This window comes from Salminus brasiliensis, chromosome 6 (assembly GCF_030463535.1).
Source record: "Salminus brasiliensis chromosome 6, fSalBra1.hap2, whole genome shotgun sequence".
Classification (NCBI taxonomy): domain Eukaryota; kingdom Metazoa; phylum Chordata; class Actinopteri; order Characiformes; family Bryconidae; genus Salminus; species Salminus brasiliensis.
Window position 1 is genome coordinate 30,470,098 of NC_132883.1, and position 27,024 is coordinate 30,497,121.

Consider the following 27,024-nt stretch of genomic DNA (forward strand, 5'->3'; position numbering starts at 1 on the left):
GTATAAAATGGGCGGTTGTGAAGCCATTTGACACTTCATGGACCTGTCTGAATAAAGTTCTGTACCAGCTCCTCTCTTTGTGTCCGAAACTGAGGGTTTGACTTTTTATTTAATGTTTGCTTTAGGGGTTGTTATTTTTAATATATGCTGGAGTTGATCATTTAGACACGACAGTCTATTAGCCATCTAAATTAAACAGCTCATAACCTCATATTAGTGGTCTTGGAATGCGGCGATGGAGCTTGTACTGTAAAAGCAACCAATAAGGACGCTTAGGTCAGGCTGATAGTCCCGCCTATGCCATGTTTTCATTGGTCTGAAAGTCTGTCACTGTCAGATGTTTTTGATGTTTTGTTGAGTTGTTTGCTGATTTTGCACACGGCTCCTCATATAGAATTAGCTATGGTGATGATTTGTCGTACTAGAACAAAAAAATCTGAATAAAACTCCAACGCTTGTAGAGGTGGTTGTCAAGGAAGGTAAAGAAATCCAGTAGAAAATGTTTCCATCAAGTGCAGATAATACACAAATACCCTTTTCTGCAGTAAAGTCAGTTCTTTTTATTTTGCAGATGTTGGGGACTCCAAAAGGACTCTTGGAGAAGCTGCCTGTTCACTGGCTGCATCCAGAAACTTTTGCTACTCCTCCTCTCCTCCTTTCCCACTGCTCCTCTCCTATCCCAGAAGAAGTTGGTTAATTCTGTCCATTTAACTGTGTTAATTGTGAATTAAACTCTTACAGCAGAGATACAGTATTATCTAAATATAATAATAGAAACCTATATGTATACATATTGTGTGTGTGTGTGTGTGTGTGTATGTGTATACATCAGAGTCTAAGGTATATCCCGAATCTGAAGTTGCAATGACCCACAATTTAAAAAACCCCAGTCAGTAGGTTTGCCCTGTATGCTTAGTCTGGAACTCTGTTATGAACCTGTTAATGAGGTTAGTGATTTCTGCAGAACTGGTTGCAGTGGTGAATTCAGACGCACTGTTATGAGTCCACTTGTAGGCAGGATTGATTTGGATTAGTTTGCTGGACTCATTAGTTTGCTGGACTCAGATTTTTCTGTGTGCTGAATTCTTTTTAAGAACACATTAATTTGGCAGTGGTCTGATGGTGGTAACTGTGGTCTGACAGTGAATGCACTGATGTGGGAGGGGTATATGTCAGTAAAGAAAAACTCAGCATTGTGGTAGGGGGATTCTGCAGGGGGGGGGGGTATAGGCTGCACATATGTAGAGGTCATTGTTTAAAACTCCCTTTTTAAGTTTTAGCCAAATATGTGTGAGTTCTGTTTTAATCACAGATAGATCTGATATTAGGCTCTCTTTATACCACACAATGACCCCACCTGAGTCTCTGCCATGTCTTATATTTGCATGTTTAGATGATGGTAAAGGGATTTCCCTGTAGCCTGAAGGACAGTGAGTATCTACATCTGACTGACACCATGTTTCAAGCAGTACAATAATGTCCTGATTGTTGATTGTTTTACAGAATTCTGTATTTGTTGTTTTGCTTCCTAGTGTGGATGAATAGAGACCCTGGATATTCCAGGAACTTATTGAAAGAGATTTCATCAGTTAGACTTTGTTGGTAAAAGAGTATGATAAGTATAAAGAGATGAATTTGTTTAGGAATTAATAATTAATGATACTAATAACAATGTAAGTATAAAAAAATAAATGTTTGTTCTAATTCTATAATAGAATAATGGAAATATGGAGAGAACATGTAATATCAAAATGTATGAATCAACTGATGATTCTAAATCCTAATCTCTACAAACACAGAGCTGAAGAAAAACACTCCAGTCTGCTTCCTTAAAGTTCATTACTCATCCCGGGATTTTACAGATGAGATGAAGCAGCTGGCGTACTTCTCTAATGTCTGAGTTCTCTGAGTGTTTTTTTTTTACCTTGAACCACCTCTGAGTAAGTGAGTAGCTGTGGAGGTGAATGGTACCAGTTGTCACTGCTGAGGATACTGTCAGTTCCTTATTCATGTGTATGTGGGTTAAAGAGGTCTCTGCTGGGTGGGGCCCTGTTGGGCTGGGCTCTACTGGACGGCGCTCTGCTGGGCTGGCCTCTGCTGGACGGAGCTCTATTCTGCGGGGCTCTACTCTGCGGGGCTCTGGGTGGAGCACGGTGATGAGGTGATAGCATCCTGCTGTGCTGGTATGTGGGTGGGACTTTCCTAAGTGCTGCATGTTTTAGATCATTAGCAATTCTGATTCCTTCTTGGTCAAGATGTACATGATCATACAGGTAGTCATCAGTCAGTGCTGGGTAGGTTGCAATGTTGACATTTGGGATGATGGCACAGAGTCTGATAATGTCTTGGTTGATGCTGTTGATGAAGTCAGCGGATACATCTTTTCTAGGGAGCAGAGTAGAGATGGTAATGGCTGCTTCTGGAAATTCTCTGTGAGCTTTCTCTGCTACCTTCCTCAGAGAATCTGCCACTCGCCCTCTTTTTGTATGCAGATCATTTGTGCCAGTGTGAATCACTATGTTATGAGGATCATGCAGCATAGACTGACAGAGTAACTTCATTGCACTGTCTGTATTTGGACACCAAAACTTTGCTACTCTGTGAGTGGGGAACAGCTTTCGGTGCTGCAGAAATTACCATTGGAGTCAATGAAAATCACCGTTTTGGGGGGCTGTGGTGGTGTGGGTCTCTCCATGATTGGCTCCTGCAAAGGTAAATAGCTGGAAGGCTGTGGGGCTGGTGTGCTGTAGCTGGCATGAGCTAGTGAGCTGGAGTTGTCCTGGGTAGGGGGGGTGACTGGGTGGGGGGCTGGTGGGCTGGCTGGCTGTCGGGCTGGTGGGTTGTAGCGGTCCTGGGAAGGGGGGCTGACTGGGTGTGGGGCTGGTGGGCTGGCTGGCTGTCGGGCTGTAGTTGGTCTGGACTGCTGAACTAACTGGTTGGGCGGTTGGTGGGCTGGCTGGCTGAGGCGCAGGTGGGCTGCTCTCTGAATGTGAGCCTTTTTATTGGCACTGGGGCTGTACTGACAGTGCTGTGATTAGATAGGTTAGGTGTTGCTGGAGGGAACATATCAGAGTGTCCTTCTCTTTTAACAGGTCTTTTATTTTGTTCAGCTCTTCTCCCAGGGTGTGGTTCTGTTCCTTCAGTTCAGTCAGTTTTGTTCTGCTCTCCTCCTTAAACTCTTTCAGCTCATCTCTCAGGTGTTGGATCGTGTCGTTTTCCTGCAGTTTGTTCTCTTTCAACTCTATAATCTCCATCTCCAGCAGCGAGATGCGCTGCACAGGCACCGCAGCTCTGGGTGTGTGGGGGGAGGGGGCCGTGTGTGGGCTCGGGGGAGGGGCGGCTGCAGACAGGGCAGGAGCGGCTGGGGGGGAGAAGTCCTCTCCTTCTCAGCTAATGCTAACTCCTTCAGTTTAGGAAAGTCTTATTCAAACTGCTGAAGGCTGGATTCTGAGCCTTGGATCATAACTGTGCCGTTGTTGTACAGGTTGATGGTGAATTTAGCAGGCAGATTCCTCTCCAAGGCTAAGTGAGGAGAGGGTTCCAGACACCAGGTAATAAGACCTAATAAGCTGCCTTTGCCTTTTTTTTTTTGTTTGAACTTAATAGTGTCCAACCTAAAGGAACTAAGCATGAAAGTAAATAATGAATGGAGGGTCTTACCTAACTCTACTTGACAAACTGTATAAAATGGGCGGTTGTGAAGCCATTCGACACTTCATGGACCTGTCTGAATAAAGTTCTGTACCAGCTCCTCTCTTTGTGTCCGAAACTGAGGGTTTGACTTTTTATTTAATGTTTGCTTTAGGGGTTGTTATTTTTAATATATGCTGGAGTTGATCATTTAGACACGACAGTCTATTAGCCATCTAAATTAAACAGCTCATAACCTCATATTAGTGGTCTTGGAATGCGGCGATGGAGCTTGTACTGTAAAAGCAACCAATAAGGACGCTTAGGTCAGGCTGATAGTCCCGCCTATGCCATGTTTTCATTGGTCTGAAAGTCTGTCACTGTCAGATGTTTTTGATGTTTTGTTGAGTTGTTTGCTGATTTTGCACACGGCTCCTCATATAGAATTAGCTATGGTGATGATTTGTCGTACTAGAACAAAAAAATCTGAATAAAACTCAAACGCTTGTAGAGGTGGTTGTCAAGGAAGGTAAAGAAATCCAGTAGAAAATGTTTCCATCAAGTGCAGATAATACACAAATGCCCTTTTCTGCAGTAAAGTCAGTTCTTTTTATTTTGCAGATGTTGGGGACTCCAAAAGGACTCTTGGAGAAGCTGCCTGTTCACTGGCTGCATCCAGAAACTTTTGCGACTCCTCCTCTCCTCCTTTCCTACTGCTCATCCCTATCCCAGAAGAAGTTGGTTAATTCTGTCCATTTAACTGTGTTAATTGTGAATTAAACTCTTACAGCAGAGATACAGTATTATCTAAATATAATAATAGAAAACTATATGTATATATATATATTGTGTGTGTGTGTGTGTGTGTATACATCAGAGTCTAAGGTATATCCCGAATCTGAAGTTGCAATGACCCACAATTTAAAAAGCCCAGTGAGTAGGTTTGCCCTTCATATACTGCTTTAATCCTGAGCCACCTTTTGACTTGACCATTCTCTCGTCTATGCTCAGATTTTCATCAGCCTGGAAAAGCTACTGACACTTGGTTTTGAGGTGGTCCATCAGGGAACACAACTTCCTAAAATGATCACAGTTATTTTCTGTGGCAGGATCTACAACATGGAGGGCTCTACAACATGGACATTTTACAGTTCTACGCCTACTGGACGACAGGGATTAAATAGTATGGGCTCTGGTGCTTCTGTGTCTACATCAGCATAGGAAGGAAAGGAGACAGAGTCAGGGAAGAAAATTAATATCATGGGTGCATCAGCTAAACAGATTCTAAAAGCCATTTGCTTTATTTTTGGCCATTAATGACATGCTCCTTTGTGTGTTTGGAAGCCATTGCAGTGCATAAATCATGCTAGATGTGACTGCAGAGGAGCATTTCAATATTTCTACATCAGAGCCTGTACTCCTTTGTTGTGTGGGTGCAAATGTTGACATTTATTGACAACACATATATTTACAAATACAAACACTTGGAATATGTGTATTTACCGATAGGAGGTTGTTGATTTATCCCTCTGCTCATCCTGCTCTTCATCATCCTCTTCTTCCTCTTCATCCAGGAGCTCCATGTCCATGAAGTCCTCTTTTTCAATGGTCATGCCTTCATGATCTTCATCGCTTTCATGTTCAGCGATAAGCCTAAGCTTGTCAGGGCCTAGTCACCGTCTCCTCTTCAGACTCCATAAGATGTGCATATGGAGCCTCCATTCATCTCAGAATAATAAAATAAAGAGATTACAATGAAAAAAGGTGGTGACCGTGATGTTATTTAAAAAAAATGTAAAACTCTGTTTTTGTCAGAGAAGCTAGTGTCCACAGGCTCGTGTTTAGAAGTAAACTCAAGTCCATTGAACCAATACCTCTGACAACAGTTTCTCATATCTGACACATGATTTACACATAAAACAATAATTATCTAAGAGCAGCGATAATTACAAGAAAAACTTTGGTTATATTTAAAAATGTTGCGAATAATCACAGACTGAAATGTTATGCACCTGTATGCTTTCTGACCAAGTTTGATAGCATATTTTAGTTCCTTTTAAACAAGATGAGACAACCATATTGACCATTTGTGATTGACACAGATGGAATTTAGCTTCTGCTTGTATGCCATCCATGCAGTGAACACATACATACACACCAGTGAAACACGTGCCCGAAGCGGTGGGCAGCCATTGCTGCAGTGCTCAGGGAGCAGAGAGTGTGAAGGGCCTTGCTCAAGAGCCAAACAGTGGCAGCTTGCCGAGCCCGGATATAAATCCACCTTTCAAATATCTCTTGCAGTACATTAAAAAATTATGCAAATAACAGAAATGTTTTATAGATCAAACAATGTCACTGATATAAGTAAAAATTAGCACAGAAAAAAATATATTATGGTAAAAAAAAAAAATAATAATAATAATTAATTATAAATTGCCCTGACTGACATGTTATCCACCTTCATGCTTTCTGCTTTAGCTAACTTACTCCAGCCAGTCACTTCACTGTACTACAACAAGTAAGCTATAACTGATTTCAAGATTACATACAGATAATCTTAAATGAAAAATCAACTTCTGTTCAAATCTCCATGAGTGAGGCATTTTCACAGCTCGCCATGCAGGGAAGGCAGGTGAAGATTTTCCACCGGGGGCGCTGTTACACTCAGCTAGCTCTGTGTGTAAAATCCTTAACATTACATCTCACTAAATTGGTGGAGGGATACATGCTGCAGGGCGTTGTGCTGCAAAAAATAGTGCCGAAAGAAAATTGTACTGTTCTCAGATCAGCCACATTTTTTCCCTTTCAGCATCACTCTATCAGAAGACACGTGTAGCTTCACTGGTGGGTTTGGAAAGTTGCCCCGGTGCTGGATCTTTTGACTCTGGTCGTGTGTGTCTGTGTGCCTGTGTAGTTCTCGAGTGGAAGGCTGAGTGTGTGTCACTCCCCTTCATGAGTCTGTCTCCCTGTGTCTGTGCAGTGTGTGTGTCTGTGTCTGTGTGTGTCTGTGTGTGTGTGTGTGTGTGTGTGTGTGTGTGTGTGTGTGTGTGTGTGCGCGTGTAGCATTCATAAACTCGTGTACCAGAGGAAGGCAGGAGTGTCTGTCTTCCCTGGTGTGTGTGCCCGTGTGTGTGTATGTGTGTGTGTTTGCACACATACACTAGTTTTACAGAGGAAGGCAGGAGTGTCTGCCTTCCCTGTAACTTCTCAGTTTTCTGGTTTCTTTTGGGAGATCCTTTTTGCCCTTAGTTGTATTTCCCTCTGGTGTTAAAGAGGTAGCCAACTCTCCCCTGGCGTCCTTTGTTTGTTTATTAAACCCATCCCTTTTTTAAGTTTCATTTGTTGGCCTGGGTTCGAGTCCCAAGAGGCTTTTTTTTTCATTTCTGTTTTACCTGCTCTAAGATTGAAAGACTCTGCCCTTGGGCCCATTGGTCACGTGATCGTGGTAGCTCACTCAGTAGCGCGCCGGCCCACCAACACGGCGGTCTGGGTTCAAACCCCACTGTAAGTGAGCACCACATTACATACTCCTCACTCTGGTCTTCACTCTGTAACCAGGTTTGTTTCTGAGAGAAGCACAAAGGTTTTTGTGAGATTTTAAACTTTTATTTTTTTTAGAGAGGGGGGTTCTGGCTCCTGTAGGGGGCGCTATTAAACTCACACAGTAAAACATCACAGTGCAGAATGAACACAGACTAAGTGCAACTGCTTCAGTGGACCTTGGTTGGAACCCTCCTTTATGACATCATCCGTGATGTCACAGCGAGGCTGAGTGCAGTGTGCCATTCTCTCCAGCAGGTCAGGGTCAGTAGGTGTCCTCCTGCTGACCTCCTGCAGGACCTTAAATAGTTCTCCGTTCAGAGGAACTTCCAGTCGCTGTTGGAACCAATATGTTAGAGTGGGAGAACACTGAAGAACGTAGCAGCAAAACCGAACAGAGGCATCAACTCTGTGTCCAAACCTGTTTCCAGTGGAATTTAACTCTCTCTCACTCATCTCTCCTCTCATTTCTTCTTCTAGATATTTACTAGGTAATCTAACGTACCCTGTTAGGATCCAGAATCAGGCCTGTCTGTCAATAAGAGTCTAATAATGTCATTGATCATCAGAATAGAGAGGAGACATTAACATTATTTCACCCTAATCCAGTTGATCCCATTTAAAAAGGAGAGGTCCTGTTTAAAATAAAAAAAATAGTTTTATGATGTGATCTTTCCTCTGAGCGCCACTTAATCTGTGTTTCTAAACCAGAACAATCAGAATTCATTTCTACACCTTCTACACCTACACTTTCTTCATCCCTTACACTTACACACACTGCTTCTGGCATGGTACCTTTAATTAGGGCACCATACCTTTAATTAGAATAAATGAGCTTTAATCTGATTTGCTGATTCTAATAACACAACATAAATTGAAGAACAGCAAGAATAAAAAGACAAAGAAAAGAAAGAAAAGAAAAAAAGAAAAACAAAGGACAAAAAGAAGACAATGCAAAGAGGAAAAACACAAAGAAAAGACAATGAACACAAAGACCAAGAAAAACAAAGGAAAAAAAGAAGACAAAGGAGAGAAATGCAAAGAAAACGAAGACGATTAAAACAAAGAAGATTAAGACAAAGGAGACAAGAAAAAGACAAAGTAAAGACAAAGAAGATGACAAAATAATAAAGATAATGAAGACAAAAAAGAAAAGGAAAAAAAAGAAAGACAATGAAGAAAAAGGCCAAGAAAACAAATAAAAACAAGACAAATATAAAATACAAAGAAGAAAAAGATAAAGAAGACAAAAAAGAAAAAGAAGAAAAACTAAGACAAAGACAAAAAAGACCAAGAAGAAAGACAATGATAAAAAAGACCAAGAAGAAAGACAAAGAAGGAAAAGATCAAGAAGAATAAGAAAAAGAAGACTAACATAAAAGACAAAGAAAAAAGATAAAGAAGAAAAATACAAAGAAGAAAAAGAAAAGACAAAGAAGATAGAAAAAGACAAACAAGACAAAGACAAAGAAAGGGAAAAAAGACAAAGGAAAAAAGAAAAAGAAAAGACAAAGAAGACAGACAACAAACACAAAGAATGAAGACAAAGATGACAAATGCAAAAAAAAAAATGAAGACAAAAAAGAGTCAATTGAAGACAAAGACAAAAAGACCAAGAAGAAAGACAAAGAAGGAAAAGGTAAAGGAGAATAAGACAAAGGAGACAAGAAAAAGACAAAGTAGACAAAGTAAAGACAAAGAAGATGACAAAAAATCTAAGACAATGAAGACCAAAAAGAAAAAGAAAAAAAAAAAAAGACAATGAAGAAAAAGGCCAAGAAAACAAATAAATACAAGACAAATATAAAATACAAAGAAGAAAAAGATAAAGAAGACAAATAAGAAAAAGAAGACAAACACAGACAACAAAAACCAAAGACAAAGAAAAAGAAGAAAAACTATGGAAAAGATGAAGACTAAAAAAACACAAAGACAAAAAATACAAAAAGACAAAGATAAAATGCTAAGAAGATGAAGACAAAGAAGACAAATGCAAAGAAGACCAAGAAAAAAGACAAAGAAGAAAGACAAAGAAGGAAAATATAAAAGACAAATGAAAACAAGACAAAGAAGGAAAATATAAAAGACAAATGAAAACAAGATAAAATACCAAAATGAAAAAGAAGACAAAGCCAAAACAAAGAAGAAAAAGAGAAAGAAGACAAATACCAAGAAAAGAAAAAGAAGAAAAACAAAAGAAAAGATTTTGACGACTAAGAAAACACAAAGAAGATAAAGATAAAAAAAAGAAAAAGACAAAAAAGAAAGACAAAGAAAACCAAGACAAAGAAGATAGAAAAGACAAACAAGACAAAGACAAAGAAAGGAAAAAAAGAAGAAAAAAAGGAAAAAAGAAAAGACAAGGAAGGAAGACAAAAAACAAGGAAGAAAAAGATAAGGAGGACAAACACAATAAGACCAAGAAAAGAAAATGAACAAAAGGAAAAAAAGACAAAGAAGAAAAAGACAAAAGATAAAAGAAGACAATGGCAAATATAAAAATACTAAGAAGAAAAAGATTAAAAAGAAAAGACAAAGAAGATGAAGACCAAGAAAACACAAAGACAAAAAGACGAAAATGCAAAGATAAAAAAGAAAATGAAAACAAAAATAGATAAAATACAAAGAAGGAAAAGATAAAGAAGACAAAAATAAAAAAAATAAAAGACACAAACACAAAGAAAAAGAAGACAAAGAAGACAAATACCAAGAAAAGAAAAAGACAAAGAAGAAAATGATAAAGAAGAAAAAGACAAAGAAGAAAAAAAGAACACAAAGAAGACAAAAGACAAAGAAGATGAAGACCAAGGAAAGAAAAAGAAGAAAAAAAGGAAATGAAGAAGACAAATAAAAGACAAAGACAAAGGAAATAGAAGGAAAAATGAAAAAGAAGAAAAGGATTAAAGCAGACAAAAAAAACAAAGAAAAAAGAAAGAAGACAAAGATAAAAAAAGGATCAAGAAGACAAAGATAAAAAACAAAGAAGAAAAAGAACTAAGATAAAAAGCAAAAAGAAGAGGACAAAGAAGACAAAGATAAAAAAAAACAAATAAAAAAGAAATAAAAACAAGACAAAGAAAAAATACAAAGAAGAAAAAGATAAAGACAAAAAAGAAGACAAAGACAAAAAAAACCAAAGAAAACACAAAGACAAAGATGACAAATGCAAAGAAAATGAAGACAAAAAAGATAAAGAAGACAAAGACAAATAAGACAAAGAAAAAAGACAATGAAGGAAAAGATAAAGAAGAATAAGACAAAGAAGACAAAGAAAAGACAAAGAATATGAAGACCAAGAAAAGAAAAAGAAGAAAAAAAAGGTAACAAAGAAGACAACAAAAAGACAAAGAAGACAAAGACCATGAAAGTAAATAGAAGGAAAAAAGGAAAAAAAATAAAAAGATTAAAGAAGACAAAAAAGAAAAAGAAAGAAGAAAGACAAAGACAAAGAAACAAAAAGACAAAGATACAAGAAGACAAATATAAACAAGACAAATGATGCTATGGTTCTATTTTAAAATGTTGTGAATAGTCACAGACTGAAATGTTCACCTGTATGCTTTCTGACAAAGTCTGATACCATATTTTAGTCCCTTTTAAACAAGACCATATTTAAACAATATTTCTGAAGAAATTTCTGAAGAAGAATCTGAACATCCTGAACAGCAGATTCTCTATAATAAAGATCTGATGTATTTGTTCTTCTCTAATTTTCATAGCTCTTCTGCTCCACCAAACCAGCTGACCCCAGCTTGCACTGGTCTTATTGGGAAGTCTGTTCTGGTTTAGAGGCAGAGCTGCTGGTAAGGGAAAGTCCGGTCAGCAGTGAGCTCCTGGCACTGATCCAAGTGCAGCTGCATCAGTGGACCAGGGTCGGAAACCTCCTTTATGACATCATCCGTGATGTTACAGCGAGGCTGAGTGCAGTGCGCCATTCTCTCCAGCAGGTCAGGGTCAGTAAGTGGGAGAACACTGAAGAACGTAGCAGCAAAACCGAACAGAGGCATCAACTCTGTGAGTCCAAACCAGTGGAGTTGAACTCTCCCTCACTCATCTCTCCTCTCATTTCTTCTTCTAGATGTTTACTGGGTAATCTAATGTACCCTGTTAGGATCCAGAATCAGGCCTGTCTGTCACTGAAAGAGTCTAACAATGTCATTGATCATCAGAACAGAGAGCAGACGTTATCATTAGTTCACCCTAATCTCATTTAAAAAGAAGAGGTCCTGTTAAAAAAAAAATTCTGAGCTCTACTTAGTCTGTGTTTCTAAACCAGAACAATCAGAATTCATTTCTACACCAACTTTTCTTCATCCCTTACACTTACACACTGCTTCTGGCACTGTACCTTTAATTAGAATAAATTAGCTCTAATCTGATTGGCTGATTGTAATAACATGGGTGAGGCTAAAATACTGTAGATGGAATAGGCGGAGATAAACTGCTGCAGACTGAAGGGCTTAGGGTTGGGCTACACTGATGTAAGATGAATGGGCAGGGCCACACTATTGCACAAAGAATAGGAGGGGGCTAAACTGCTGTAGACATTGTCCTCAGTAGGGGAGGTGGTGGAGTGGCTCAAGACATTGACCCAGGGCATAAAGAAATAAAAGAAGGAAGACGAAGATAAAAAATAAAATAAAACAAAGATAAAGGACAAAGAAGAAAAAGACAAATGAGAAAAAGATAAAAACAAAGAAGATGAAGACAAATAAGAATAGCAAGAATAAAAATATAGAAAACAAAGACAAAGAAAAGAAAAACAAAGGAAAGAAGAAGACAAAGCAAAGACATAACAAAGACAAAGAAGACATGGACAAAGACAAGAGGAAAATCACAAAGAAAAGACAATGAAGACAATGACCAAGAAAAGAAAAGGAAGAAGAAAATACAAACAAGAACAATACAAAGAAAACAAAGACAAAGAGGAAGACAAAGAAGAAAGACAAAGAAAATGATAAAAGAAGACAAATAAAAATTACAAATATAAAATACAAAAAAGAAAAAGATAAAGAAGACAAATAAGACAAATAAAAGACAAAGAAGGAAAAAAGGAAGACAAAGAAATAGATTAAAGAAGCAATAGATTAAAGAAGAAAAAGACAAAGTAGACAAAGAAGACGGCAAAAAAATCAAAGAAAATGAAGACAAAAAGAAATAAATAAAGACAAAGAAGAAAAAGACCAAGAAGACAAATATAAACAAGACAAAGATAAAAAACGAAGAAGAAAAAGATAAAGAAGACAAAGACAGACAAATAAAAACAAAGAGGACAAAGACAACAAAGAAGAAAAAGATGAAAAAGACAAATAAAAACAAGACAAAAATCAAATACAAAAAGATAAAGAAGAAAAAAAAGAAGACACAAAGAAAAGACAAAGAACAAAGACAAGACAAAAAAGACAAAGAAAACATAAAGACAAAAAAGACAAATGCAAAGTAAATGAAGACAAAAAAGACAAATGCAAAGAAAATGAAGACAAAGATAAAATAGAAAAAAAGAAGATGAAGAGAAAGAATATACAAAAAAGAAAAAGAAGATAAAGAATACAAATACCAAGAAAAGAAAAAAACTAAGGAAAAGATGAAAACTAAGAAAAAGACAGATTAAAAAAAAGATAAAGAAGAAAAAGACAAAAAAAGATGAAGAATAAGGTAAACACGAGAAAGAAGAGGACAAAGAAGACACATAAAGACGACACATAGAGAAGACAAAGACCAAGACAAAAAAATGAAGACAAAAAAGAAAAAGAAATAAGACAAAGAAGACAAAGACAAAAAAGACCAAGAAGAAAAACAAAGAGGACAAAGATAAAATGGACCAAGAAGAAAGACAAAGAAGAAAGAGAGAGAAGAAAGACAAATAAGGAAAAGATAATGAAGAATAAGACAAAGAAGACAAAGAAAATACAAAAAAGAAAAAGAAGACAAAGAAGACAAATACCAAGATAAGAACAATAAGAAATACAAAGGAAAAGATGAAGAATATGGAAAAAATAAAGATAAAAGAAGGCAAATAAAAACAAGACAAGATCAATTACAAAGAAGAAAAAGATACAGAAGACAAAAAAGAAGACACAAAAAAAGACAAAGAAGACAAAGACCAAGACAAAAAAGACAAAGAAAACATAAAGAAAAAGAAGATGGAGACAAAGAAGACAAAGATAAAAAAGACCAAGAAGAAAGACAGAGAAGAAAGACAGAGAAGAAAGACAATGAAGGAAAAGATAATGAAGAATAAGACAAAGAAGACAAAGAAAATACAAAAAAGAAAAAGAAGACAAATACCAAGAAAAACGAAAAACAAAGGAAAAGATGAAGTCTAAGAAAAAGACAAAGATAAAAAAGATAAAGAAGACAAAAACAAAAAAGACAAAGAAGACAACAAAAAGACAAAAAAGATGAAGACCAAAATGAAGACAGACAAAGGTGACAAAGACCAAAAAAACAAAGAAGAAATACAAAAAAAGACAAAAAATAAGATGAAAAAGAAAAAAGACATAGATAAAAGACAAAGATTAAATACAAAGAAGAAAAAGAGAAAAAAGATGAAATAGGTGAAGAAGATGAAGAACAAGAAAAGAAAAGGAAGAAAAAGGTAATAAGAAGAAAAAGGCAAAATATGGCAAAGAAAAACAAGACAAAGCTAAAATACAAAGAAGAAAAAGACTAACAACACAAAGAAGCATACAATAAAATCCAAAGTAAATAAAGAAGATGAAGACAAAGAAAAAGATTACAAATGAAAATAAGAAGACAAATGAAAAACAAAGAAGACAAAGAGAAAAAAAAGAAAAAAGAGCAAAAAGAAAAACAAAAAAGAAAAGGAAGAAAAAGCAAATCAAAAAAGAAAGAAGGAAAGTGATTTTCCCCAGTAAGGGGGTGGTGGTGATGGAGTGGCTAAAGCATTGGCCCAGGATTAAAAAGAAATAGAAAAAAAATTAAAAGGTGGGAGTGTAGTTTCAGTAGCTGACTGCTGTGAGTCAGGATGGTGAAGGATTAAACTATAGATGCTAGACGTCCGTCCTTCTTGTTTTTGTCTACATCCTGGACACAAACACTTCTTAAAACACTCTCTGATCACCATATGAGTTCACATTTTAGCCATGAAGCTGAATACACTACATATTTCCCCCCTTTGAGACGAAACAGAGTCTCGAACAAATAAAGAAAGCAACACATGTTTACAATTGTGGCAAATTGCAGTTCCTCCTGCACATGCTTACTTTAACAGAACCTGAACAACACAGCAACTTTAAGGAGTGTAAGAGTGAAAACCTGTCAGGCAGTTATTTTTCCTTAATGTCCATCAAACAATCTACACAGGACAATTCTCTCACAGTCCCTCAGCCTAGACCACCACCTACAGTACTCCAGATCAAATTATAATGGAGGAACTTTGAAAATGTGTATAGAGATATGACTTAAGCAAATACATCTGAAAGCTCATAAATAAAATAAAAAAACGTCCAAATTCCAGCTGGTCGATCCATCGGACCTTCCACTGGACCTTTCCCTACCTAACGCCAATTTCCTCTAAACATCGAGCAAAAACAAAACAAAACACCTGAGGTCCCAGTGTATTTACCCCATAACAGAGTTTCCAACCCATTAAAACAAAAAGTGTCGTGAGTTTAAAGAGTTTAAATGTTACTAATACAGTAAAGAACCAAAAAACTCAAACTTACTAAGATTACCACCACCCCACAAGCATGCTCTCTCAATAATATAGATTACACTATTGTAAAACAAACCCCCACACTATAACAATATAGAAAAATCACAAATGAATGATCACTGCAACTCTTCAGCAGCGTTGACTCTCAGTGTAGTATTGATGATGTGTTGAATCTTGGCCATCTTATCACAATGTTCTTTGGTCAGTCCTCCAGTCCTCCAGTTTTATTTTGCACATCGGGGTCTTTAAACAGCCAACCACCCTTACAGTGGTGAAATGGAAAATATATGAAATAAATGTAAAAACTACAATAAGAATAAATAAGAATAAGAACAGATATTCTAAATGGTTACTTCTTCACCATTTCGTCTCCTATCACTACTTCCTCATCATCGTCAATGTCAGTCCTATGTCAGGCCAAAATTGGACCCTTTCTACTTATACGCAGTAAACCCACTCATAAGGTGTCATATGTATATCACACAGCTCACTTCAGCTGACACACCATTAACACCAAGACGCTGTTTAATTTCTCATTTTTACTAAATCTACCAACTCTTTCACTTTATCTGAGGATATCCAATCTAGAAGACATCACCTGCTTATGTCCTTAGGTCCTGTTCTTTCTGGTCCTGTTTCTTCTTCCTTTATAGCAGTGGGGGAACACCTCTGCAGCACTGCTGTGTCTGATCCAATTGTACCAGCAGAAAACACACTAACACACCACCACTGTGTCAGAGACACTCTGTGCTCTGTGGTCTGTTAGTGTGTGTTCTGTTGGTACAATCGGATCAGACACGATGGTGAAAGAAATGGCTGGTCAGTGTACATCTGTGGAACATTTATGCACATGTGCATACAAGCTGATTGCCTGGTTCAGTATTTCAACTCATCATTTTACAGTCTCAGCAGGCCTAGTTTCACTCACAACAATATCCCCCTCAACTTAAAGATGCTGCTGGGGCTGAAGGAGACTCCACCAGTAGTGAGAAGAGCAACAGGAGTGTCGGTGATACTGGCACCTCTTCCTGCTGCAAAATACACACACTGTAATTATGAGGAGAGTTGCAAAAGTAAGGTTACAAGTTCTAAACTGTTTATATGTTTATACTCCCTTGAAAATACGTATGACAGTTAGTTGTCTGTACATGATGATATTGGTTCTTTAAACATTTCTTTTTCTCAGCCAGGACATATTAAACATATGACAGACACTCGTCTGACAACAGAGACTGACATAACCGTGCATATTTAATAACATAGGCCTTAAAGAATTCTAGACTATTGATCTGCTGGACACCTTGGCAACACATGATAGACACATGTGTACAGTGATGTGTCTTTGCTTTTCACTTGTGATATGATCGTTGGGAGGGTGGTTTCACACCTACACTGTGTGGTCTGGACTTTCAGACTTATCAGTTTGGTCCCACCCAAAATAACAGGTGTAAAAGCTACCATGAATCACGTTGCGAACCAAAGAAAAATTTGGTCAGATCAAAGGAGGTGGTCATAGTCCAGATCAACTGAACCAAGGTTCGGCTCTTTTGCAGAGTGAAAACACTTTTGCAGATGGTTCAGACTTTCAGAACAATTACAAGAAGTTGAGACATATCACCCATTAAACAAGTGAAGAATAAAAAGAACCAGTGTTGTGCAAAAACCTGACTCCCCTTTGCATGCACACTTATCATGCAGCCGTATAGGCGATTCCTGTATCTACTGTACCTGTAGATTAACCCTTATTTCTAAACATAAATAAAAGGAATCAGAGGGTAATCTGTTACTCTCATTCTGCTGTGTGACATCTGCACTCAAAGGGAATTGGATTCTGGGAGGGAGGCAGAATTCAGTACAACATCCGGAAAGGCAACTCGGCGTCTGACACACGTCCTTTCTCAAACCATCAATAATAGGGAGACATAGCTCCTACAAGTGATGGCAATGGGACGTAGCAAAGTTCTTTAGTACTAACCTTCCAAAGCGAACTGGACCAAATGTCCAAACCTCAGTTCAGGCTTTCAGGTGTAAAATTTTATAACATGCATTCACTGTACTAACTGATATTTTCATATCAAAATGCTCACATTGCAGGTCTTGAAAAACTACAGTCTATAGCAATTGCACGGAGATGTCTGACATTGTCTTCCTTGACAAATTAAAAGAAATATTTTATTAATATTATTATTCAAAAATCATTAGGTAAAAGTCTATTCTATCAGCATAATTTCTATAAACCAAAGAATTTATCCCTCCAGTTTAATTTGTCAGTGCAGTGGTTCAGCTTGATACTGATACAGGAATTTCTAACGTCTGTTTTGAGATGCTTATATTTTTTAAGCATCCATAGATATCATAGCCATGTTTTTGGGACTGCCCGCATTCTTAACTGCCTAATTAATTCAGTCTCAGACACTTGAACTTTGTACCATACGGGTGCTTTAATCACAAACAAGTTCAAATACTCCTGATAATCACAGGCTTCTTCTTTTGTGTTTGGTTAGGTTGACCACTAGAGACAAAAAGTCACCATCACTTCACTGCAGGCTAGGCCTTCCCAACAATGATACATGCAAAAACATTTGAATCTACTGCATCGACTAAATATTAGCCTCAATTTAACTCTGCACCTTTGTTTGATTTACCCTATTTTTAGTCAGCTTACTCCTTGGTTTTTGTGCTGCAATACTCTGAAATTTCTGCACAAATGTGATCAATATTGTGCTGATGGCAAACTAAATCCCATACTTGGCCACTGTCCCAAGTCCCAAGCATCTCTGCAATGCCTTCTACCCAAACAAGACGATCAGTCGTGGTAAGGGTTGCAAAATTCCAGGAATTTTCAAAGTTGGGAAATTTACCATTGGAATTGACAGGAATTATGGGTAATTATGGGAATAAAATGTGAATATTCAAAGCTAAAGGTGAGAAACTCACTTGTAGATAGTAAATAATATCCTAAAGCATAATCTTGGCTAAAATAATACGATACAATACCAAAACAGTTGAATAGCAAAGCTGCTCCTCAATGCCAGGCACATGGCACATTACACACTGAAGAGCTACTGAGACCACACCCCCTGCATTCACTGTCCATTCCTCCATCACATGTACAGCGGATGTCCAGATGATTTCTAGAGACCTGACACTCGCCACTACTGAAAGCACACATGTGGACCAAAGGTTTTGATGAGTTTCATATTTTTATTGACAGTTATAGCACTGAAGCATTTAAGCATTAAATGAATGTGTAATCTCACAGTTGCTATCTGGTAAATCAGAAAAGCTTAATGAGCAATTTCATTTCAGACTAGCTTACCAAAGCTAGCATAGGCAATCTAGCTACATACATTTTTGACTCAACAGGTTTCTGCAACCAAGAATGAATAATTCATTAATTATTTAACATTTTGAAGACCATTCATTTCAATAAATTCCCATCACTTCCCAAAGTTCCCGGAATTTCCATGGAAAGTTTACATTTTGAACTGAATAAATAAAAAGCGATAAATCATGTTTATGTTAAAGTGCACAAACAAGAACAAAGATTTGTTATGAAGTTTCTGAAAATGCACACATCCTAGTGCTGAATTTAACACAAAAATTCATATTACACATCACAAAAATGTCTACACTCACTTAGCCTACAGCTAACATGGTAACATTTCCTAACAGAGCTTGGTTTTAGGGAAGGCCAAACCCAGGTGAATTCTGTATTCTGTAGTAGCTTGAAATTCCTTGTAGCTATGCAAGATTGGGAGTTTACTCGCCAAAAGAAAGCGTGGGCTCCACTCAAATGTTCTAAAAAAGAAAACTGAACGACAGAGTTTGAATCATTTGTATTAATCCACATTTTCATTGGGAAACCCGCACATATAAAATTATATCCTTACATCTGTGAAAGTGTTTACATCATATATAGACAGTATCTTTGACGACTGTGTGTCCTCACTGATAGTAAATGAGGCACATCTGATCGTTTCCAGTTAAGACAATAGGTGGCCTATTCAATGCTTATTCAAGGAAAGAACAAAAACCTGCCAAACATGGTCCTTTAAAGACCAGAATTAAGGGCCCCTGGCACAGTCTGTTACAACTGTTTATCAATGCGTTTCTCAAGAACCTGTTCATATTTAACGATCTTCACTAAATACCTTCTACATATAACAGCTAATCTCTCCAGTATCCAAGTACTCGTCTCCTTGTGTTGCTTGGTGCTTCCAGGAGTGCCAAGCTTCATTTGAAAGATGTCCTCTACAACATCTGCTGTCAGATGTGTAGAGAAACATTAAGAACAGCATTGAAAAACTCAGGTTTTCCCTTGGGCTGAGATTCTCAACATGCTGCTTAATTTCCAGTGAGGGATACAGCAGGTGTGTGCAGAAGGCTGCCAGCTTCCAGCCTGAGTGTGGAGTGCAGACCTTGTCCCGGAGAAGACCACTGAGCCACTTGCTCACCATGCAGCCTTCAATGGAGAAAAGCACAAGTGTCCTGCAGCTCAGCCCTCCAGCCTGCCACATTAGCAGCAATGAGAAACCTCCAGCTGCTACTGTTTTCTGGAGACCCTGGTACCCTCTGTACTGTTACCCTCTGAACTGCATTCTTTCACTTTCTTTACTTATTGTTTTTCTTTTACATAGCTTTACTTTATTGTATATACAGTGGGGCAAAAATGTATTTAGTCAGCCACTGATTGTGCAAGTTCTCCTATTTGGTTGCCCACAAACAAGCAAGATTTCTGGCTCTCACAGACCTGTAATAACTTCTTTAAGAAGCTCTTCTGTTCTCCACTCGTTACCTGTATTCATGCAGTAAAATACACACACATACACTAGTGAGAATAGAGTGGGGTGGGGGTTAGGTACCTTCCTCAAGGGCCCTTCAGTCATCTCCTGTCAAATCCAGGAGTCAGACAGTCAACATTTCTCTATCCTTCAGGCCATGGCTGCCTCCAAGACTTTAACATGTTAGTCTAAGATTGACATTCACTTCATTTGTAGGACTTTCTTCCTCATGTTTTACATTTGTGAATTTATAGAAATTATGTAACATTCTTACTGTGCCAGAAGAATTCCTACATCCCATCATGTGTGTTTGAAAGGAGAGAGAAAGCCCATTGTGGCTTCATGCTCTTTGCAGTTTGCAGGTTGTGTTAAAACCCTGCTGAAATAGTTTAATATTTTTTGCTATTGTTCATTTTCAGCTAAAACTCCCTTCTGAATGATGATTTACTGTCCTAGCATAGGCATCAAACTGAACTACAACCAACAGCCTAGTGTCCAGGCTAGGGAGCCTTCTACCTGCTTCTCAGAAGAAGTCCATGTGTGTCCCACAGAGCAGATGGGGTTGGTTGGCAGTTTGTTGTATGACTAAAAGTCCACCGGCTCAGTCCACAGTTCTGTCCTCATCTCAGAAGATGATGATTATAATTAGTGCTGTGATGAAGATGGGGTCAGTGATGATACTGCTCCTGATGACAATAAAAAGGTCATGATGACCATACACAGAACAGTGTTTGATGGCGATGCTGAAGACTAGATCAGCTATGTTGGTCTGCTCCGGTCTTTCTCTTCCTCTGAAACACGGTGCTTATTGCGACAGTGCTAATAATGATAATAAAGCAATCTGGCAAAGTGTCTGGCAGCTGATCAAAATCCTGGGGGTGGTCCTCTTCGTTTGCTGGACATCACAAAAGGTCCCTCGAGGTTCTGGCCCTCACAGGAGTCATTACAACGCCAGCACCCTTCCACATCAATGAAACATGATGGCCACCATGGTTTTCTGAAAAACACAATAAAGAAATGATGAAAAGTGTAGAACTGTCATTGTACACATGTATAAAAGCTCCACATTACTAGAAACTCTAATCACAAAAAGGCATCCTGCACTGATTAGTCCGTTGTTTCGACATGCAGGAAGAACTTCACTGATGAAAGGTCCAATGCACTGAATGAACAGAGGACATGGTGATGAACATAAAATTAGGAAAGGTCAAACTGGTTCCAGCTCTATCTTGATGCAGGCCAAAGCACAGGTGGTGGTGAAATGCTGGGGAGGCAGCTGTAAATACAATGAAAAGCATGAAGTTGAAAGAATTTAGGCCACAGAACATCTATTTACAATAAAACCATGAGCCTACTCCACTGACTGACCTTCAGTGAGCACCCACCAGTGCTCCGACTCCAGACTGTTGTAGCTGGCCTTGTGCTGAAGCTTCACCTCCACCAGCTGCAGAAATCATGTGGACAAACATCTCACCAGTGTGAATATTGATTTGAAGTAAATTTTAGAGTTTTAGTGGTAAAAAAAGAGTGAAAGATTTCTGTTCTGCAGAGACGCCTCCAACAGCAAAGACAATACATAGAAATACGCTTCAGCAATAGTTCTGTAATCTTTTAAACTAACAGACACAGAAGGAGGGAAAGATCTCCTGCTCCAGATGATCCATTCCATTAAGGAATATGTTCAAATGTACCCTATTTTTAGTCAGCTTACTCCTTGGTTTTTGTGCTGCAATACTCTGATCAATATTGTGCTGATGGCAAACTAAATCCCATACTTGGCCACTGTCCCAAGTCCCAAGCATCTCTGCAACACCTTCTACCCGAACAAGACGATCAGTTGTGGTAAGGGTTGCAAAATTCCAGGAATTTTCAAAGTTGGGAAATTTACCATTGGAATTGACAGAAATTATGGGTAATTATGAAAACCTGTTCATATTTAACGATCTTCACTAAATACCTTCTACATATAACAGCTAATCTCTCCAGTATCCAAGTACTCGTCTCCTCGTAACTTAACTTTGAAGTATTTCATGTTTAAATGGTTGGTAATGACTGAAATATTTAAGGAAGCTTTTACAGCATAAACAGTGGCTGTGGTGTAGATTCACTGAAGATGTTTACTTACTGTGGTAATCTGCTGCTATAGCAAACCAAGAGATAGTTTAGCGTAATGCTAAATTCAGCTAACATTACCAGCCTGCTGAAGAGTGGGAGAATTTAAATTTTACAAAAATGTCCAAACTTAAAAACACTGCATTAGACACATCTCCAGTGTGGAAAAACAGAAAGACACAAAAGTTAGTTAGTTTGAGCAAACCGAGAGAAAATAAGACTAGTAAAATTTCTTCTCCCCCTATTTGTTATTAAAACATGGTGAAATATGGATGTTTTAGCGCTACTAAAGCAGAGAAACGAGGTCTGTTAAAAAGTTCAGGTTACAGAAGTACAGAGCGCCGCTACTTGCTCAGTAAATGAAGCGTTAGCTATGTTTGCTCTATGCTATCGAAAGCAGTCGCTCCACCTAGAACAGAGAAAATAAGCAGTTACAGCTGAAACGGCAGTAGCCCAGAGGACCACAGGCCACAGCTGAACCCTGAGGAAAGGCAGAGGATAAGCCCTGTTCCGTTCGTCAGTTCTGCAGGTGGTGAAAGCTCAGTACAGTGTCATGCACAGTTGGGTGTCGGTAAACAACTGATTAGTTTTATTCAGATTCTTTCACCTTGGTGACTGACATTCATTTCATGATACGTCACCGTTTCTAAGAAACAATTTCTGAGGTTCTCCCATTAGCTCAGATTCTAACTAGATGCTGCATCCAGCCGACTCCCACTAATCAGACCAGCATCAGACTCTCACAGTCATTAAAATCATGTGGAAAATCAGCAAACTGTGCAGGTCCTCCTAGACCAGAAGATTCATTCAGGACTTCATTGATGTCTCTTCTCTTACCCGGAATGATGTTCATAGAGTTCCTCTTCTGGGTGTTTCTGAGTTCTTAGCCATATGCTGAACTGCATGTAATGCAAAACACTTCTGTCCAGTGGTGCTTCTAGGTGAGAGGTCCAGTGCCCCCCTCACAACACGCTTGGACCCCCCTAAGGCAGCTGTAAATTAGCGACAAATCAGCACAATAATGTAAAAACTAATTTTCCAGTCAGACCCTTTTAGGCGGCGGACCGAGTTTCCCTTGTGGGGCAAACAGCACTTCAGTGGATGTATTTCATTTATTTTATTTTACCAGCTATAGAAACCAGAGAAGTATAATATAAAATGAAACTGAAAAACATTTTCAATCATAGAAAAGACATTGATTTGTTAAGGTGTTTGTATGAAACATGAGAATTACACAATTCAGATTATGCTAAATTGTCTGCAAAGCACCATAAGATAATAACTAATCGGCCCCTCTAACATAACCACTGACCCTAGACTGACCCCCCCAATTGAAATGGTCTAGAACCGCCACTGCTGTGCATCTCTGTAGTTCACTTACAGATGTTGCATTAAATTTCTAGATCACAAAGATTATGTACTAATTTGCCTAAACAGAACTGATAAGGCAAATTATTAAATATTGTTCTTACAATCATCATTAATATTATCTTAAAGATTTTAATCAGACCATGTAAAGGTTAAAGCTTACCCAAGAAGGAGTGGTTATTGTCATAAGATCACTGCAAATGAGACAGAAATCTTATCTTAGATCACCACATACACTCTGAAGCTTTATGAATATGGGTCTAGATTTAGTAAACCTTAAACACTCACTGATTTTACTGGACGACTAATGTTGTCTCATCGTATTAAATGTTACATTACCTCAACGAGAGAATTCCTCACTTCTTCATCTGGTATATCTTCGATAGGAGCCTCAATGGACTTCACGTTACCTACAAGGTACTGGAAGAGATTTGGAAAAAGACACAGAGGCCCTGGACCACTGTGGACTATGGACACAGCAGTCAATCTTCCTATATGGAAGTAGTAATATTAGTACTTGTTGTAATACCAGCAATACTAGCAATACAATAGCAGTAGCAGTAGACATACTAGTAAAACTAGTAGACAAACTAGTGGTAGTAAAAAATAGTAGTGGTGTAGTAGTTGTAGTAGTAATAGTAGTAGTAATAATGGTAGTAGTAGAAGAATTCTTACTAGAAATAGTAGTAGTAGCAGTAGCAGTAGACATACTAGTAGTAGTAATAATAATTGTACTGGTGGTAGTAATGGAGGTAGTAGCAGTAGTAGTAGTAGCAATAAAATTAGTAGTAGTAGTAGTTGTAGTATTAATATTAGAAGCAATAGTAGTAGTGGTAGTAGTAGCAGTAGGAGTATTAGTAATAACATTAGTAGTAGTAATAGTAGCAATAGTAATGATTATAGTTGTATTAGTAATAGCAGTAATAATACTAGTAGTACTTAGTAGTAGTAGTAGTAGTAAAATTAGTAGTAGTAGTAATAGAAGTAGTAGCAGTAGTAGTAATAGTAGTAGTAATAGTAGCAGTACTAGCAGCAGTAATAGAAACAGTTATAGTAATAGTAGTGACAGTAGTTATAGTAATAGTAGTGACAGTAGTTATAGTAATAGTAGTAGTGGCAGTAGTTATAGTAGTGGTAGCAGTAGTTATAGTAATAGTACCACTGGCAGTAGTAATAGTAGTGGTAGCAGTAGTTATAGTAATATTAGTAGTGGCAGTAGTAACAGTAGTGGTAGCAGTAGTTATAGTTGTACTACTAGTGGCAGTAGTAATAGTAGTGGTAGCAGTAGTTATAGTAATATTAGTAGTGGCAGTAGTAACAGTAGTGGTAGCAGTAGTTATAGTTGTACTACTAGTGGCAGTAGTAATAGTAGTGGTAGCAGTAGTTATAGTAATACTAGTGGTAGAAGTAGTTATAGTAATAGTAATAGTGGCAGTAGTTATAGTAGTGGTAGCAGTGATGATAATAATAGTAGTAGTAGTAGTAGAAATAGTAGTGGTAGTAGTAGTTATAGTAATAGTAGTGGTAGCAGTAGTTATAGTAATAGTGGCAGTAGTAATAGTGGTGGCAGCAGTAGTTACAGTAATAGTAATAGTGGCAGTAGTAATAGTAGTGGTAGCAGTAGTTATAGTAATAGTGGCAGTAGTAATAATAGTGGTAGCAGTAGTTATAGTAATAGTAGTGGCAGTAGTTATAGTGATAGTAGTAGTGGCAGTAGTTATAGCAGTGGTAGCAGTGATGATAATAATAGTAGTAGTAGTAGTAGTAATAGTAGTGGTAGTAGTAGTTATAGTAATAGTAGTGGTAGCAGTAGTTATAGTAATAGTAATAGTGGCAGTAGTAATAGTGGTGGCAGCAGTAGTTATAGTAATAGTAATAGTGGCAGTAGTAATAGTAGTGGTAGCAGTAGTTATAGTAATAGTAGTGGCAGTAGTGATAGTGATAGAATTAGAAGCAGTAGTAACAGTAGAGGTAGCAGTAGTTATAGTTGTAGTACTAGTGGCAGTAGTAATAGTAGTGGTAACAGTAGTTATAGTAATACTAGTGATAGCAGTAGTTACAGTAATAGTAATAGTGGCAGTAGTAATAGTAATAGTGGCAGTAGTAATAGTAGTGGTAGCAGTAGTTATAGTAATAGTAGTGGCAGTAGTTATAGTAGTGGTAGCAGTGGTGACAGTAATAGTAGTAGTGGTAGTAGTAATAGTCGTGGTAGTAGTAGTTATAGTAATTGTAGTGGTAGCAGTAGTTATAATAATAATAATAGTGGCAGTAGTAATAGTGGTGATAGCAGTAGTTATAGTAATAGTAGTGGCAGTAGTAATAGTAGTGGTAGCAGTAGTTGTAGTAATAGTAATAGTGGCAGTAGTAATAGTAGTGGTAGCAATAGTTATAGTAATAGTAGTACTGGCAGTAGTAATAGTAGTGGTAGAAGTATTTATAGTAATAGTAGTAGTGGCAGTAGTAATAGTAGTGGTAGCAATAGTTATAGTAATAGTTGTGGTAGTAGTAGTTGTAGTAATAGTAAAAGTGGCAGTAGTAATAGTAGTAGTAGCAGTAATGATAGTAATAGTAGTAGTAGCAATAGTTACAGTAATAGTAGTAGTGGCAGTAGTAATAGTAGTGGTAGCAGTAGTTATAGTAATAGTAATAGTGAAAGTAGTAATAGTAGTGGTAGCAGTAGTTATAGTAATAGTAGTGGCAGTAGTTATAGTAGTAGTGGCAGTAGTTATAGTAGTGGTAGCAGTAGTTATAGTAATAGCAGTGAAGGTAGTAATAGTAGTGGTAGCAGTAGTTATAGTAATAGTAGTGGTAGCAGTAGTTGTAGTAATAGTAAAAGTGGCAGTAGTAATAGTAGTAGTAGCAGTAATGATAGTAATAGTAGTAGTAGCAATAGTTACAGTAATAGTAGTAGTGGCAGTAGTAATAGTAGTGGTAGCAGTAGTTATAGTAATAGTAATAGTGAAAGTAGTAATAGTAGTGGTAGCAGTAGTTATAGTAATAGTAGTGGCAGTAGTTATAGTAGTAGTGGCAGTAGTTATAGTAGTGGTAGCAGTAGTTATAGTAATAGCAGTGAAGGTAGTAATAGTAGTGGTAGCAGTAGTTATAGTAATAGTAGTGGTAGCAGTAGTTGTAGTAATAGTAATAGTGGCAGTAGTTATAGTAGTGGTAGCAGTAGTTATAGTAATAGTAGTAGTGGCAGTAGTAATAGTAGTGGTAGCAGTATTTATAGTAATAGTAGTAGTGGCAGTAGTAATAGTAGTGGTAGCAGTAGTTATAGTAATAGTAGTGGTAGCAGTAGTTGTAGTAGTAGTAATAGTGGCAGTAGTAATAGTGGTGGTAGCAGTAGTTATAGTAATAGTAGTAGTGGCAGTAGTAATAATAGTGGTGGCAGTAGTTATGGTAATAGTAGTAGTGGCAGTAGTTATAGTAGTGGTAGCAGTGGTTATAGTAATAGTAGTGGCAGTAGTAATAGTAGTGGTAGCAATAGTTATAGTAATAGTTGTGGTAGCAGTAGTTGTAGTAATAGTAATAGTGGCAGTAGTTATAGTAGTGGTAGCAGTAGTTATAGTAATAGCAGTGACAGTAGTAATAGTAGTGCTAGCAGTAGTTATAGTAATAGTAGTGGTAGCAGTAGTTGTAGTAATAGTAATAGTGGCAGTAGTAATAGTAGTGGTAGCAGTAGTTATAGTAATAGTAGTAGTGGCAGTAGTAATAGTAGTGGTAGCAGTATTTATAGTAATAGTAGTAGTGGCAGTAGTAATAGTAGTGGTAGCAGTAGTTGTGGCAGTAGTAATAGTAGTGGTAGCAGTAGTTATAGTAATAGTAATAGTGGTAGTAGTAATAGTGGTGGTAGCAGTAGTTATAGTAATAGTAATAGTGGCAGTAGTAATAGGAGTGGTAGCAGTAGTAATA